Source organism: Sarcophilus harrisii, chromosome 2 (assembly GCF_902635505.1).
Source record: "Sarcophilus harrisii chromosome 2, mSarHar1.11, whole genome shotgun sequence".
NCBI lineage: Eukaryota > Metazoa > Chordata > Mammalia > Dasyuromorphia > Dasyuridae > Sarcophilus > Sarcophilus harrisii.
Genome location: NC_045427.1, coordinates 261159663 through 261175350, shown reverse-complemented (window position 1 = coordinate 261175350; position 15688 = coordinate 261159663). Strand labels below are relative to the sequence as shown.

The 15688-nt window shown below is 35.7% G+C and overlaps 1 protein-coding gene across 4 annotated transcripts in view; it reads right to left on the bottom strand.

The window, feature by feature from the left end:
- The window catches only part of PAK6 (p21 (RAC1) activated kinase 6), an 88839-nt gene that overhangs the window by 29011 nt on the left and 44140 nt on the right, over positions 1-15688 (bottom strand). The gene's annotated exons all lie outside the window — the stretch shown is intronic.

Below are 15688 nucleotides of genomic sequence, written 5' to 3'. Positions count from 1 at the left end.
ACACATGATAACAGCAAGATCCATGATTATACACATGTATTACTAAGCCAATTCCCTCCTGGCCCCTTTGCCTCCTCCCCTTTCTGCTTTTCTATTACTCTCCTCAAAGTAAGCTCTTCTCCAGAAATAGCTTTCTACCTCCCATCTGGCCAATGCTTCCCTTTATCTTTCTTCATCCCTAAAGCTGCTCTTATATCCAACTTCCTCTAGGAAGTTAATCCTGGGGAAAGCCTCCAATCCTCTCCAGAAAACACAAAATAAACAGAAACAAACAAAAAAAACCACAGAGTAAGATACACCCATTTTCATGTCAACCCAGAGTTCCAGCTACCCACTCCCATTTCAAGGACAGGAATTTGGTTTCTATATTCTACATGGAGTCCCAGCCTTTATTAGGGACCCAGGGAATAGCAGACCACAAGCATATTCATTACACTTCTGAACACCAAACTTCTCAGAACACAAGAAACACATCCATGGCCACTTCACATGATGATCTGATGTCAGGAAAGTTTCTAAACCATCTCACATCCAATCAACATATAAAGCACATTAGAGCAAGAGCAGAGGAAGAAATGGGTTATTCTATTCTTTATTCTTTTTTAAATAATATTTTATTTTTCCAAATACATGCAAAGAGAGTTTTCAACATTCATCTATGCAAAACCTTATGCGAGCTTATGCACAACCTTTTCCCCCTCTTCTAGACAGCAAGCAATCTGATATAGGTTAAATGTGCAATTCTTCTACACATAATTACATATTCATCACTCTGTGCCAAGAAAAATCAGATCAGAAGGGAAAAAAGAAAACATGAGAAAGAAAAACAAAATCAAGCAAACAAACAGCGACAACAAAAAGGTAGAAATACTATGCTTTGATCCACATTCAATCTCCATAGTTCTTTGTATGGATGTGGATGGCTCTTTCCTTTGGAAGTCTATAAAAATTGCTTTGAATCACCTCATTGTTGAAGAGCCAAATCTATCACAACTGATCATCACATAACATCATTGTTGCTGTGTACAGTGTTCTCCTGGTTTTATTTACTCAGCATCAGTTCATGTAAGCCTTTCCAGGCTTTTCTGAAAATCATCCTGCTGATCATTTCTTATAGAACAATAATATTCCATTACATTCACATAGCATAACATGTTCAGCCATTCCCCAACTGATGGACATCCACTCAATTTCCAATTCCTTGCTACTACAAAAAGAGCTGCATATGTGAGTCCTTTGTCCTCTTTTATGATCTTTTTGGGATATAGGTCCAGTAGAGATACTACTGGATCAAAAAGTATGCATAATTTTATATCCCTTTGGGAATAGTTTCAAATTGTTTTCCAAATCATTTCACAATTCTACCAACAATGCATTATTATCCCAATTTTTCCACATCTTCTCCAATATTCATTATTATCTTTCCCTGTCATCTTAGACACCCTATTCTTTTTCCCCTGAGGCAATTGGGGTTAAGTGACTTGGCCAGGGTCACACAGCTAGGAAGTGTTAAGTGTCTGAGTCCAAATTTGAATCAAGTCCTCCTGACTTCAGGGCTGGTGCTCTATCCACTGCACCACCTAGCTGTCCCTCATGGACATTCTATTCTTAAAGCATTTTAGAGAAGTTGTACCCACAACCCCATTAACAACCCATTACTGTCAGTAAGGCAGTCTTTGCAAAAGTGTTCTCCTGCCTAAAACACACCTCCTCTCTCCCCTGTGCCTCTCAGCATCTCTAGCTTAACTCAGAATTTTTTTCTCCTACAAAAGGCTTTTTCAGATTTCTTAATTAGTAAATGATTCAATCCCTGCCCCCATACTTATTAATCAACAAATGCTATTAAGCACTTACCATGCACCAGGCAGTATGAACAGGGTATATATATACTGTTAGGTGCTAAGAACATGAAGACAAAAAAAAGTTACAATCCTTTTACCTACAGTAGAAAATAAACCTCTTGAGGACAGGAATAATTTTTTCCCTCATGTCTTTCTGTCTCTGTCTCTCTTTGTCTTCTGTCTGTCTCTCTCACACACAAGCAATCTAGGTTAAGTGATTTGCCTAGGGTCACACAGCCAGTCAATGCTTGATATCAAATTTGAGCTCAGGTTCTCTTCAGCACAGGGCAGATGTTCTGTCTAACAGAAGAAACTCTGCAATATATTGTGGCAGGTTGTAAAAATTTAACACTTCCTGAATATTTGACCTAGTGGTTAAAACCATATGTCAGAAGTTCATCATCTCTCATGAACTGAAGGCGATAAATTCCTAAACTACTACAAATTCAAGGCATAAAATATTCTGGAAAACTCTACTAATAAACTCTACTGGAGTTAGGTTCTTTTAATAGACTGATCCATTACCCACAATTGCTCAATTCATTATATTGACCAACAAAAACTCAAGAATAACATTTTAAATAGATTTTGCCTTTTCAGATAACTCAAAATCTCCAAGTTACATGTACTTTTTCTATCTAACTCAATGGATAAGCTGAGAAGAATGATTTTTCTAAAATAAAATTATTTTTCTAAATAAACAAAATAGAATTATTTTTTTAAAATAACAATGATAGCTGGCATTTATAAGTTAACTAGGTGGTAACAGTAGAAAACACACTGGTCCTGGAGTCTGGAAGAGTCGTTTTTATGAGTTCAAATCTGACGTCAGACACTTTCTAACCATGTGACCCTGGGCAAATCACTTAACCCTATTTGCCTCAGTTTCCTCATCTATAAAATGAACTGGAAAAGGAAATGGCAAACCATTCCAGCATCTGTGCCAATAAAACCACAAATATGAAAATGACTGAACAACAACAAATAACTTAGCTCATTTGATTCTTAAAACAACTTTTTTAAAAAGGTTTTATAGGAAGAAAGCTGAACCTGACACATATTGAGGAACTTGCCCAAGATCCCACAACTAGTAACTGTTAGAAGTCAGATTTGAATTTAAATTTCTCCAATGCCAAATCTAGAGCGTTTTCCCAGCAAGTCATGCTGATGATGGATATATGTACTTGATCCTAGTTTTCTCCTTTGAGTTAGTCTTTCTTTTTCACGGGACCCAACTATGACCCAACCAATAGTATCTATCTAGCTGTCTGGGAAAAGAGAGGTCCTGTCATACTTGGAACACTTCTGTAACTTTAAAAAAATCACAGAGAAGCCAGATCCCCAAATCTGCTCAGCATGTGCTACTAATAGTTTTTTTGGGAAAGAGAACTCCCTTAATTCATATAAATCAGGGGCTCTTAACTTGGGGTCTGTAAGCACTTTTAAAACGTTATTTTGATAACTATTTTTTAGGATTTTTAGTTTCCTCTGTAATCTTGTATTTTGTGTTATTCATCTAAAAACATTATTCTAAAAAATATTCTTTAGGCTTCACTGACTGACATGACACAAAAGTGAAAATCCCTGATATCATCAAACCACAAATTCTAAATAATAAGTTTGAATAAGTCCAAATCTTCCAAAAAAAAAAAAAAACTATCTAGATCTCAGGGTTGAGGGGAGAAAGTACAATGGATGCAGCTATTATCTTTAATTGTATTTGCCCTGGCACCTAGCCCAGTGCTTTTGTACCCTGTAAATGCTTAATGTTTGTTGAAATCTTTTATTGAATCTGCCCCCTGCTTGGAGTACCACCTGTCATCCTGGGCTAGTCATGGAGTTGCTCTGTTTCTTGGTTCCTTCAACTGTTATTCCCCATCAGATAAGGAAATATAAAGTGTAACTCCCAGGATTTTTTTCTTTGTCTACATATGGCTTATGCTTGAGTGCTGCCATTACATCAGAAAGATATATTACACTGGGTAAAACCACAGTCCCTCCAGTTTTAGACTATATCTTCTCTCAGATTTAGTAGATAAACCCCTGGGAAATTGCATGATGTTCAGCTAATAATGTCAAAGGGATTTGACCCAGATCTGTATTGACTCCAAATCTTGAAGCCTATTTTAGCTGACATCTAGGGGTGGGCTGGAGCCAGCTCAAACAACCTGTTAAAGTTTTAGTGTAAGCATTTAAACCCTAAAAAGTGGCAAATGCTATCCCAAAGAGATCATAAAAGAGGGAAAAGGACCCACATGTGCAGAAATGTTTGTGGCGGCCCTTTTTGTAATGGCAAGGAACTGAAAACTGAGGGATGCCCATCAATGGGAGAATGGCTGAATAAGTTATGGTATAGGAATGTGATGGAATATTATTGTTCTATAGGAAATGATGAGCAACTTTCCAACAATGAGATGACTGAGGCCAGTTCCAATGATCTTGTGATTTAGAGAGCCATCTGCACCCAGAGAAAGGATGGTGGGAACTGATTCAAAACCAGATTTTCTCCCCAGAGAAGGGGAGACCTGTTCACTAGAAAGGTTTAGCCAGGCTGGAGGGAAGAGCCAAAAGAATGTCATTGAAGACAAGCTCTTGAGTCTGAACAGCTGCTTGGTGATGTCAAGACAACCAGAAGCTGATGGACTTGGGGATTTTCATTGATGGCAAAAGGCAAAGATGAAAATAGAACTGTTAAAACCCAAGACGAGCAACTAGATAGTTCTATTATGGTTATGAACAGAAACACCACTGGGATTGGTCCCTGTCCAGAGCATAGAATGGTTGGAGGATTTCTAGGAGGTGGCTACTGACTGTCAATATCCCTGGATTGGAAACCAGGAGATATGGGTGTTTGTGTCTGCTCAATTCCTATTTGACTGTGTGACTAGTGCTTTTAGGCAGATGAAGCTATTATTCTAGAGGATTTTCAGTAGGTCCTAGATTATAATGGACATCACTAGCTATGACAGATTCTGCCTAATACTCAGAGCTCTTACAGGCTCAACCCTCGGAGTTTCTAAATTTTCTTGGTCATAGGAATCCTAGATCTGGAAGCTAAGTCATCACAGACTAGTGTTGTCATGTTTGGTAAGGATCAAATGAGATAACAATAATAATGACAATTAACATTTACATAGAGATTACTGTGTGTCAGGTGGTGTGCTAAGTGCTTTACAATGATTAACTTGCTTGATAAAACACATACAAAGTGCCGTGACAAACCTTAAATACTATATAAATTCTAGTTATTATGATTATTACCATACAAATTGTTCCCCTGGTTCTCATCATTTCAATCTGCTTTAGTTCACACATGTTTTCCCAAGTTTCTCTGAATTCTTCACATTCATCATTTCTTAATGATGCATTAATATTCTCTTACTACATTCATATCCCACAACTTCTTCAGTTATACGCCAATTGATTGGCACATTTTTCCTTCCAATTTATTGCTAGTATCAAAACTGTTGCAATAAAAAAATTTCTACATAAGAGACTTTCCCTTAAGAGACAATTTAAAACTGTTCCACCAATAATCTACTTGTATTGCTAACTCATGCTACCCAGGATTTTTTTTTAAATGTTAGTTTTTATTTTTAATATTTTAAATTCTGAGCTTAACAAAAACTTGAAAAAATATTCCCATAAAAATAGAAGAGGATTATATGCAAAATTTTGAATATCTTATATACAGCTTGCTTTTATAAATAAAAGTATATGTTAAATTCAACATGTTACTTTCAAAATTGTTTTGCTTATCTGTGTTTCTTTCGGAACTTTCTTCTATTCTCTTATGTATATTAAAAAATAATTCAAATACCCTTTCCCATTCTTCCTTTCCTCCGTTCTTCCCAGTAGTAGTCCAAAAGTATGCTGGTAAAAGTTTAACAACTTTCCAAAAGAAAAATGTATACAGGACACATTTTAAATTTAATCTGCATTCACATTTTCCACTAACAACTTCTTAGATCTAGACAATCAACAAAACATAAGGCAGGCCCAGATTTGTAGCATTTGCTGATTTTTTTTTTTTGAGGGTAAATGCTCACAATGAAAATTTAACAACCAGCTTTTGCAAGCCAGTATGATGTCTCCATCACACCCTTAGCTATTGCTAACCTTCTTTACTGAAAGACAAAACAACAACAACAAAAACCATAATCCTCATAACAAGCATGATCAAGGAAAACCATTTCCTGTATCGGCCACGTCCAAGAAAATATATGTTTCATTCAAATGCATCATTTGCCTTTCAGGAGATGGGAAGAATTCTTACATCTCCTGGAGTTGTAATTGGTTACTAAATTGATCAGAACACACAGGATTGTTAAAAAGTCAAAATAACTAAATAAAAAAAAATCTTTTACTCATGCAGCCTTTCGCCTTTGTTTCCCTTAGACTATGTCTTCATTTTTGATCCCAATTTCTAATTCTCTGATCAGAGCCCAGGACAAATGGGTGATGATGGGCTTCCCCAGTGCAGCAACTAGAGAAGGTAGTATTAAATTAAAATGAACAGCCTTGGGCTAATTTCACAGCTGACCATCCTGAAATTTCCACAAGTGCTTTTTGAAAACATAGTTCTAATTTGGAACTATGCCTAGAGGATTATAAAACTGTGCATACCTTTTGATTCAACACTGGATCTGTATCCCAAAGAAATCAAAAAAGCATGAAAAAGACCCACAGTGTAAAAATGTTACTAGTAGCTCTTTTTGTAGTGGCCAGGAATTGAAAATTGAGTGGATACACGTTAACTGAAGAATGGCTGAATGAATTATGGTATATTAAAGTAATGGAATACTATTGTTCTATAAGAAATATAAGCAGGCTTATTTTAGAAAAAAAAAATGATATTGAGTGAAGTGAGCAGAACCAGGAGATATTGCGCTATTACACAGTAATAGCAAGATTATGTAATGATCAACTTTAACAATAATACAGTGATCCAAGATAATTCCAATAGATTTGGGATGGAAAATGCATCCAGAGAAAGAACTATAGAGGCTGACTGTGGATTGAAACATACTATTTTCATTTTTTTTTTTTGGTTTTTTTCTTTCTTGTGGTTCCCCCCCCCTTTTTAATTTTTCTTTTACAATATAATCAATATGGAAATAAGTTTTAAATGATTGTACATTATAAGTTGAATAAAAAGGGATTTTTAAAACTCTAATTAAGGGATGAGAGAGAAATGTACTGGAAAAAAGGAAAGGGAGAAGTGAAATGGTATAAATTACCTTCCATAAAAAGAGTCAAGAAAAAGTTTTCACAATGGAGGGGAAGAGGGAAAAGAAAGGGGGAGTGAGTGAATCTTCCTCTCACAAGAATTGGCTCAAAGAGGAAATAACATACACACTCAGTATGGGTATAGAAATCTATCTTATCCTTTAAGAAAATAGGAGGGAAAGAGGGAAGATGATAAAACAGAGGGCATATTGGGGGAGGAAATGGTCAGTAGCAAAACACTTTTGAGGTGGGACAGGGTAAAACAAGAGAGAGAATAGAATAAATGGAGGGAAATACAGTTAGCAATAGCATTTTAAATTTTGAATTCAAGAATTCAAATAATTTTGAAGCAAATTTCTTTGATAAGACTTCATTTCTCAGACATAGAGGAAACTAAGTCAAATTTATTTAAAAAAAATAAAAGACATGCTCCAATTGATAAATGATCAGAAGTTATTATTGATGCTCAAAAGGCTATAAATTCCTGTATATCCTTTGACCTAACAATATCACTACTAGGCATGAATCTGCATGAATCTCAAAAGGTATTTTTTTTTTTTTAAAGAAAAGGACCTACATGTTCAAAAATATTTATAGTTGCTCTCTTCTCAGGGCAAAAAATTGGAAATTGAGGGGATGCCCATCAACTGGAGAATGGCTAAATATACTGTGGTATGTGATTATGATGGAATATTATTGTTCTATGGGAAATGATAAGTAGGATGCTCTCAGAAAAACCTGCAAAGTCCTCCATGAGCTCAAGCAAAGTATACTATGTACAAAATAACAACGTTCTGGGATGATCAGTTATAAATGTCTTTGCTATTCCCAGGAGTATGATGATCCACAATTACAGTGAAGGACTTATGATGAGAAGTCCTATCCATACACAGAGAAGAAACTATTTGTGTCTAGTGAGAGTGGAACATAGTCAGCACAAGTGGCACTAGTGCAGACCAGGGCTTAGAAAACCAGGAGCAGACCTTGGGAGCCAATGAAACAGCAGCAGTTACCAGAGCTCTCAGTTTGCAGATTCAATTATAGGGTTCTCTTTGTTGGCGCTGGGAGCAGGATTCTTTTGATTTGCCCACACTTGTATCCAGGTCACACTCCTGGGAAGTAGTTCCATAGTGAGGAAGAGCACTAACACACCTGAGCCTGAAGTTGTAGGAGAGCAGTGACCTTCATCACAGTTCCAGAGCAGAAAAGAGTGATTGTGGTCATTCACAGATCAGAGCACAGGCCAAGAGAGTACTAATATACCTCTCCTTAGATTATGTGCCTTGGAAAAACTGAAATTTTACATGTCCCAAGAAGTATCTCTAAAAACAACTGCACAAAACCTTTCTTAAAAGAGATCCCAACATGAAAACTCCCAGGAATATTATGGCCAAATTCCCCAGTTTCCAGGTCAAGGAGAAAATATTGCAAGCAGCCAGAAGAAATAATTCAAGTACTAGGGAGCTACAGCTAGGATAATCCAATATTTAGCAGCTTCTTTCTTCAAGGATAAGAGAGTTTGGAATATGATACTCCAGATGGAAATGGAGTTTGGAATATGATACTCCAGATGGAAAATGAGTTTGGATTACAGACAAAAATCATCTATTCAGCAAAACTAAGTATAATTCTTCAGGGGGGAAATGAATACTCAATGAAATAGAGGACTTTAAGCATTTCTGATTAAAAAAAAAAAAATAGAGCCGAATTTTAAAAATTGCCTTTCAAATACAAGATTCAAGAGAAGTATAAGAAGGTAAACGAGAAAAAAGAAATTTTAAGGGACTTAATAAGGTTAAATTATTTATATTCCTATATGGGAAAATGGTACTTGTAATCATAAGAACTTTCTCCTAATGAGGGTAGCTAAAAGGACCACATATAAACAGAGGTCAGAGATGTGAGTTGAATATGATGGGATGATATCTTTAAAAATAAAATTAAGGGATGATAAAGAAGAATACACTGGGAGAAAGGAAAAGAGAAAGGTAGAATGGGATAAATTATCTCATGTAAAAGAGGAAAGAAAAACTTATTGCAGTGGAAGAGAAGATGGGGAAGATGGCAGGGAATGCTTGAACCTTATTCTCATTGGAATTGACTCAAAGAAGGAATAACATACACACTCAATTGAGCATAGAAATCTATCTTACCCTACAGGGAAGTAGAAAGAGAAGGGCAGAAGAGAAGGAGATGTTCATAGAAGGCAGGATGGCTTAGAGAAGGCAATAGTCAGAATCAAAACATTTTTGAGAAGAGACAGGGTGAAAGGAGAGAAAGAATAAACGGTAGAGAAATAGTTTGGAGGGAAAATACACTTAGCAATTATGATTGCGAAAAGTTTTTCGCAGTAAGTATTTCTAATAAAGGTCTAATTTCTCAAACATATAGAGAACTGAATCAAATTTATATAAAAAGATCCATTTTTCAATTGTTAAATGATAAAGATATAAACAGTATTTAGATAAGTAATCAAAGCTATTTATAGCCATATTTTAAAAAATGTTCTGAGTCACTATTGATTGGAGAAATGCAAATTAAAACAGTACTGAAGCACTATCTCATAACTATTAGATTGACTTATAGGACAGAAAAGGAGAATGATAAATGTTAGAGGGAATGTAGGGAAAATAAGACATTAATACATTATTAGTGGAACTGTGAACTAATTCAGCTATTCTGTAGAGCAGTTTGGAATTATGCCCAAAGAGCTTAAAACCATGCATTCCCTTCAACTTACTATCATATCATCACATATCATCACTAGGTCTGTACCTCCAAAAAGATAAAAAAACAAAAAGGGAAAGGAGTTATATGTACATAAATATTTAGAGTAGCTCTTTTCTAGTGGCAAAAAAAAAAAAAATGGAAATTGAGGGGATGACCATCAACTGGGGAATGTCTGAACAAATTGTGGTATGTGGTTATGGTGGAATAATACACTGCTTTAAGAAATGATGAACAGGATGCTCTCAGAAAAACTTGGAAAGACTTCCATGAGCTGATGTAAGGTGAAAAGTACTGTGTACAAAGTAACAGCAATACTATAAAATGACCACCTGTGAATGATTTAACTATTCTCAGCAATACAACAATCCAAGACAACTCTGAAGAATTTAGGATTTAAAAAAAAATACTTCCCATACCCAGAGAAAGTATTGGTAATGTCTGAATACAAATTGAAGCATATCATTTTTTAAAACTTTTTTCATTTGTCATGAGGATTCATGGTGGTGTTATTTTCAGCCTATAATTCAGTTTTCTTTCTCAACATGACTAACAACCAAATGTTTTGCATCACTACACATATATCAAGCTGCTTGCCTTCTCAATGAGAGGGTATGGGGAGGGAGGAAGGGAAACAATTAGGAACTCAAATTAAAAAAAAAAACAATGTTAAAAATTATTCTTACATAAAATTAAGGAAAAATATAATACCAAAAAAACTTTTAAAAAATTGTCTGTTGGACTGATTGATTCTGGTTGCTATTATTCTCTTCCCAGATGCCTCATCTCTGACATTAGATGGGGTGGAAAGAGCAGAGGAAGCTTTTGGAACAGTATCCACATTTCTGTGGTTGATAGATGTTTTTGAAGCTTCCTTTTAAGTATTTTCTCCAACCATCAATTGTGGCTCTGACAGAAAAGATCCCCAGAGCCCAGATGAAAGGGACAAACCCAAACCAGTTTGAGAATGAAACTACTCCAGTGGCATGTTCCCTACTGCCAAAGCCTGGCCAAGCTGACCCTATCTGGAAGAAATGTTAACCTTGAACTGCCACACCTACAAAAGGCACAGAGGGAGTTGGTGAAATGGGGAGAGGGGGTGTGTGTGTGCTAGAGTTGGGAGGATTTGTCAGTCACCTGGAAGTTTCCAAGAAGTTGGAGAATCTGCTGAAGGACGGGTCCTTGGAGGGAGAAGGATCAAAAAAGACAGAAAAGGACTACAATGCAAAGATAAGAAGATGAAAAGTGGTTAATAGCACAGATAGAAGATAATAGATTTAGAACTGAAGGAGATCTTAAAGGTCATCTAGTCTGACTTTCTTATTTTGATTTGACAGACTTTGCCTTTGCTTTTGCTATTTGCATGACTCTGGGGAAGTCTGAGGAAAGTGATGGTCAGAGAATATATAAGAATTGTCCATGATCACATTCATAGTAAATGGTTGAGTTGAAATTTGAACCCAGACTCCATGAATATGGAGTCTAAGCTTTCTTATCCTTTAATGTAGAAACTGCTAAATCTTCTGTTATCCTGACTGTGGTGCCATAATATTCAAATTGTTTCTTTCTGACTGCTTACAATATTTTCTTCTTCACTTGAGATCTCTGGAATTTGGTCAAAATATTTCTGGGAGTTTTCATGCATGTTTTTCACTACAGAGTTGATTTTTTTTGGTCCCCACAGCCTCTTCCAAATCTTCCTGCCACCATTGCCTGGTGACCTCTCTGTTTTCAAAGTGCATGCCATCTATTTAACACATAGATATATAATATTACATATTTAGTAACATATGTAATATCTATTAAGTGCAGAGGAAAAGCTTGGTAAACTGTTTTTTCATTGTTCATTCTATGTCACCCACATTCAGATCTTTTTACTATAATCTACCAGCCTTGAGTAGTTAGTTATGTGGCAAAGTGAATACAGAGCTGGTCCTGGAGTCAAGACCTGAATCCAACTCTAATCTCAAACATTTACTGTGTTTGCCTCAATTTCCCCATCTTTAAAGAAATTATTCCAACATCTTTGCCAAGAAAACTTCATGCAGGGAGGGAGATGAGACAAGATATGAACAGACAATTTTTAGAAGAAGAAATTAAAACCATTTCTAGTCATATGAAAAAATGCTCTAAATTCCTATTGATCAAAGAAATGAAAATTAAGACGACTCTGAGGTACTACTTACACATATCTCAGATTGGCTAAGATGACAGGAAAAGATGATGACAAATCTTGGAGGGGATGTGGGAAAACTGAAACATTTTTAATGGAGTTCTGGAGAGAAATTTGGAACTGTGCCCAAAGGGCTATCAAACTATGCATACCCTTTGATCTAGCAGAGTCTCTACTGGGTTTGTATCCCAAAGAGATCATAAAAAGGGGAAAAGGATACACATGTGTGAAATTTCTTTTGAATTTTTTTTTGAAAAAAAATAATTGACCTAGAAAACAGATCCAGCAGAGGTAATTTTATTTTACTGAATTTTAAAATTTTTAAAATTTCAAATTTTTATAAAATCTAATTTTGAAATTGCTGGACTATCTGAAAACTATGACCAAAAAAGGAGTTTAAATATTATCTTTCCAGAAATTCTCAAGGAAAACTGCCATGATTGTATAGAACCAGAAAATAAAAACAGAAATTGAGACAACCCACCAATTACCTCCTAAAAGAGATCCTAAAATGAAAACTCCCAGAAATATTTTGACCAAATTCCAGAGATCTCAAGTGAAGGAGAAAATTTTGTAAGCAGTCAGAAAGAAACAATTTGAATATTATGGAGCCACAGTCAGGATAACAGAAGATTTAGCAGTTTCTACATTAAAGGATAAGAAAGCTTAAAATATGATATTCCACATGGCAAAGGAGCTAGCATTACAACTAAGAATCACCTACATAGCAAAACTAAGTATAATCCTTCAGGGGGGAAATGACATTCAATGAAGAGGACTTTCAAGTATTCCTGAGGAAAATTGAGACACTAATGCGTTGTTGGTGGAGTAATGAACTGATTCAACTGTTATGTAGAGCAATTTAAAACTACGCCCAAAATTTTATTGTAGCTCTTTTCTGGTGGAAATGAATTGGAAATTGAGGGAATATGTATCAATTGGGAAATGGCAGAATAATTTGTGATATACAATTGTGATGGAATATTATTGTGATACAAGAAATAATGATCTAGATGCTCTTAGAAAAACCTGGGAGACTTAAATGAAGAGATGGGAATTTAATTGAGTAGAACCAGAACATTATACATAGTAACAACAAAACTGTAAAATGATCAATTGTGAATGACTTAGTTATTCTCAGCAAAATGATGATCCAAGGCAACCCTGAAGGATTTATCATGAAAAACGCTATCCATTCCCGGAAAAAGAACTGATATAGCCTGAATACAGATCAAAGCATACTTTTTAAAAAACTTATTTTCCTTGAGTTTTTATTTTGGTTTGTTTTCTTTATGACTAATATGGAAATATATTTTGCATGATTACACATATAACCTACATCAAATTGCTTATCTTTTCAATGAGGAAGCTAAGAAGGAGAGAATTTAAAATTCAGTTTTCAAGATGAATGTTGAAAAATGTTTTTTACATAGAATTGGGTAAAAATAAAATACTAAGTTAAAAAAGAAAGAGAACTTCATGGAATCAAAAAGTTCAAAACACTGAACAATAACAAATCCTCTAGAACAAAGATGTCAAACTTTTACTCCAAAACAAATCCAAATCCACCAAATATCATGACAAACCCTCACTGATTCTTTACTACACTTAACCTCGGAACTGAACCTTTAACCCCTGTCTTAAACCCCTGAGGCTATTCCTCTTCCCCTTCCCAGTAGATAATCATGGGATCATAGATTTAGAACTAGAAGGGATCTGAGACCACCCTATCCAACCTCTTATTTTACAGATGAGGAAACTGAATCAATCTCAGGAAGGTTATATTACTTGCCTGAGGTTACAAAGTAATAAGTGAAGAGGCAACATTTGAAGCCTGGTCCTTTGATTCCAGATACAATGCTCTTTCCACTGTTCTATAGGGGAAAAAAATCAGCGCCATGTCTTGTGAACATTGATGGCTCCCATACTTAATACTTTGAGATCTTAATCTTAATACTGAGACAGATCTATCTCCCGTTCTATCTTGCTTCACTCAAATCACAGAGGATAAAGTGTTATTTTTCCTTGCTTTCTACTTGTGTCCTTGATCCCATTCCTTCCTATCTCTTCTGGGAGTTCACCCCATCAATCATTCCTTTTCCTCTCCATTTCAATAGTACCCTTCCTTGCTGCCTGCAGTTATGATTAGTTCTCCCATCTTTAAAAAAAAAAAAAAATTTCTCAAGCCATTGGCCTACATTATTTCTCTAGTTCACTGCCAAACTCCTAGAAATAATCATCTATAATCACTGCCTCTACTTCCTCACCACCCACTCACTTGTCAACCCCTTGCTGTCTGGCTTTCAACCCCAATGGTCTACTGAAAGTACCCTCAGAGGATGCCAATGAGCTCATAATTGCTAAATTCAAAGACTTTTCTTCCTCTTCCTTTTCCATACTCATCTCTCTCCTACTCCTGAACATGTTCTCCTTTGATTTCCATGACATTGCTCCATTTTGTTTTGTCTCAGGCTCTTTGATAAATCATCCTCTCTCTCTGGTCCCACAAGCATCAGTGTCCCCCATGGCTCTCTTCTTTTCAAATTCCTTCTAATAGTAAGTTAATCTGCTCTCTATAATTTTAATTATCCCTGCAAAGATGATTCTTATATACTTTATTTAACTTGAATCAATCTCCTGAATTCTAGTCTCCCACATCCAACTGTATGTTGGATATCAATATCTTAGATACAATGTGTCCAAAATGGAACTCATTATCTTTTCCCTTAAATCCATCCCCCCTTCCCCCCCCCACCCTAAATTAAACTAAATTGTTAAAGCTTAAAACTGATCTAAGACTTTGGGGACACTGCATTTGACTCTCTCTTCTCTTTAATCTTTTATCTATTCAGAAGCCAAGTCTCATAGATTCTACCTCTCCCAAATCCCTCCCATCTGTTCCCTTCCCTTAATCACACTGCCACATACCCTTCATTTTCATTTCCACCTTTTGGAATTCTCATTTTCTGGTTCTTTAAAGCTCATCTCAAGTACTGCTTTTGCCTTGAAGCTTTCCCTAATGCTCAGAGATATTTGGGCTGTTCTTTCAAATATTCCTAGAACTTCAATCTTTATCATAACTTCTTACTCTGTATTGAAACTATCCAAGTTCATGCTGTATCTCCCCAGTAGAATATAAACTACTGGAGGCCAATGTTTTATTATTGCTTTTGCATTTGAGTACATATCCTTATAAATATTTGCCAAACTGTTGGTGTATTTGTGAACTGATTCAACCATTCTGCAGAGCAATTTGCAACTATGCCCAAAGAGATGTTAAATCATACATACCCTTTGATCCACCAGTGTCTCTACTGGGTCTGTATCCCAAAAAGATCATACAAGAGGGAAAAGGACCCACATGTGAAAAATGTTTGTGGCAAGGAACTGGAAACTGAGTGGATGCCCATTAGTTGGAGAATGACTGAATAAGTTATGGTATATGAATGTTATGGAATATTATTGTTCTACAAGAAATGATCAGGAGGATGATTTCAGAGAAGCCTGGAGAGACTTACATGAGCTGATGCTAAGAAATGAACAGAATCAGGACATCATTATACATGGCAATAACAAACTGTGATCAACTTGGCTCTTTTCAACAATGACGTATTCAGGCCAATTCCATTAGACTTGTTTTGGAGACAGCCATCTACATCCAAGAGGATCATGGATCACAATATAGTATTTTCACCATTTTTGTTGTTATTTATTTGTT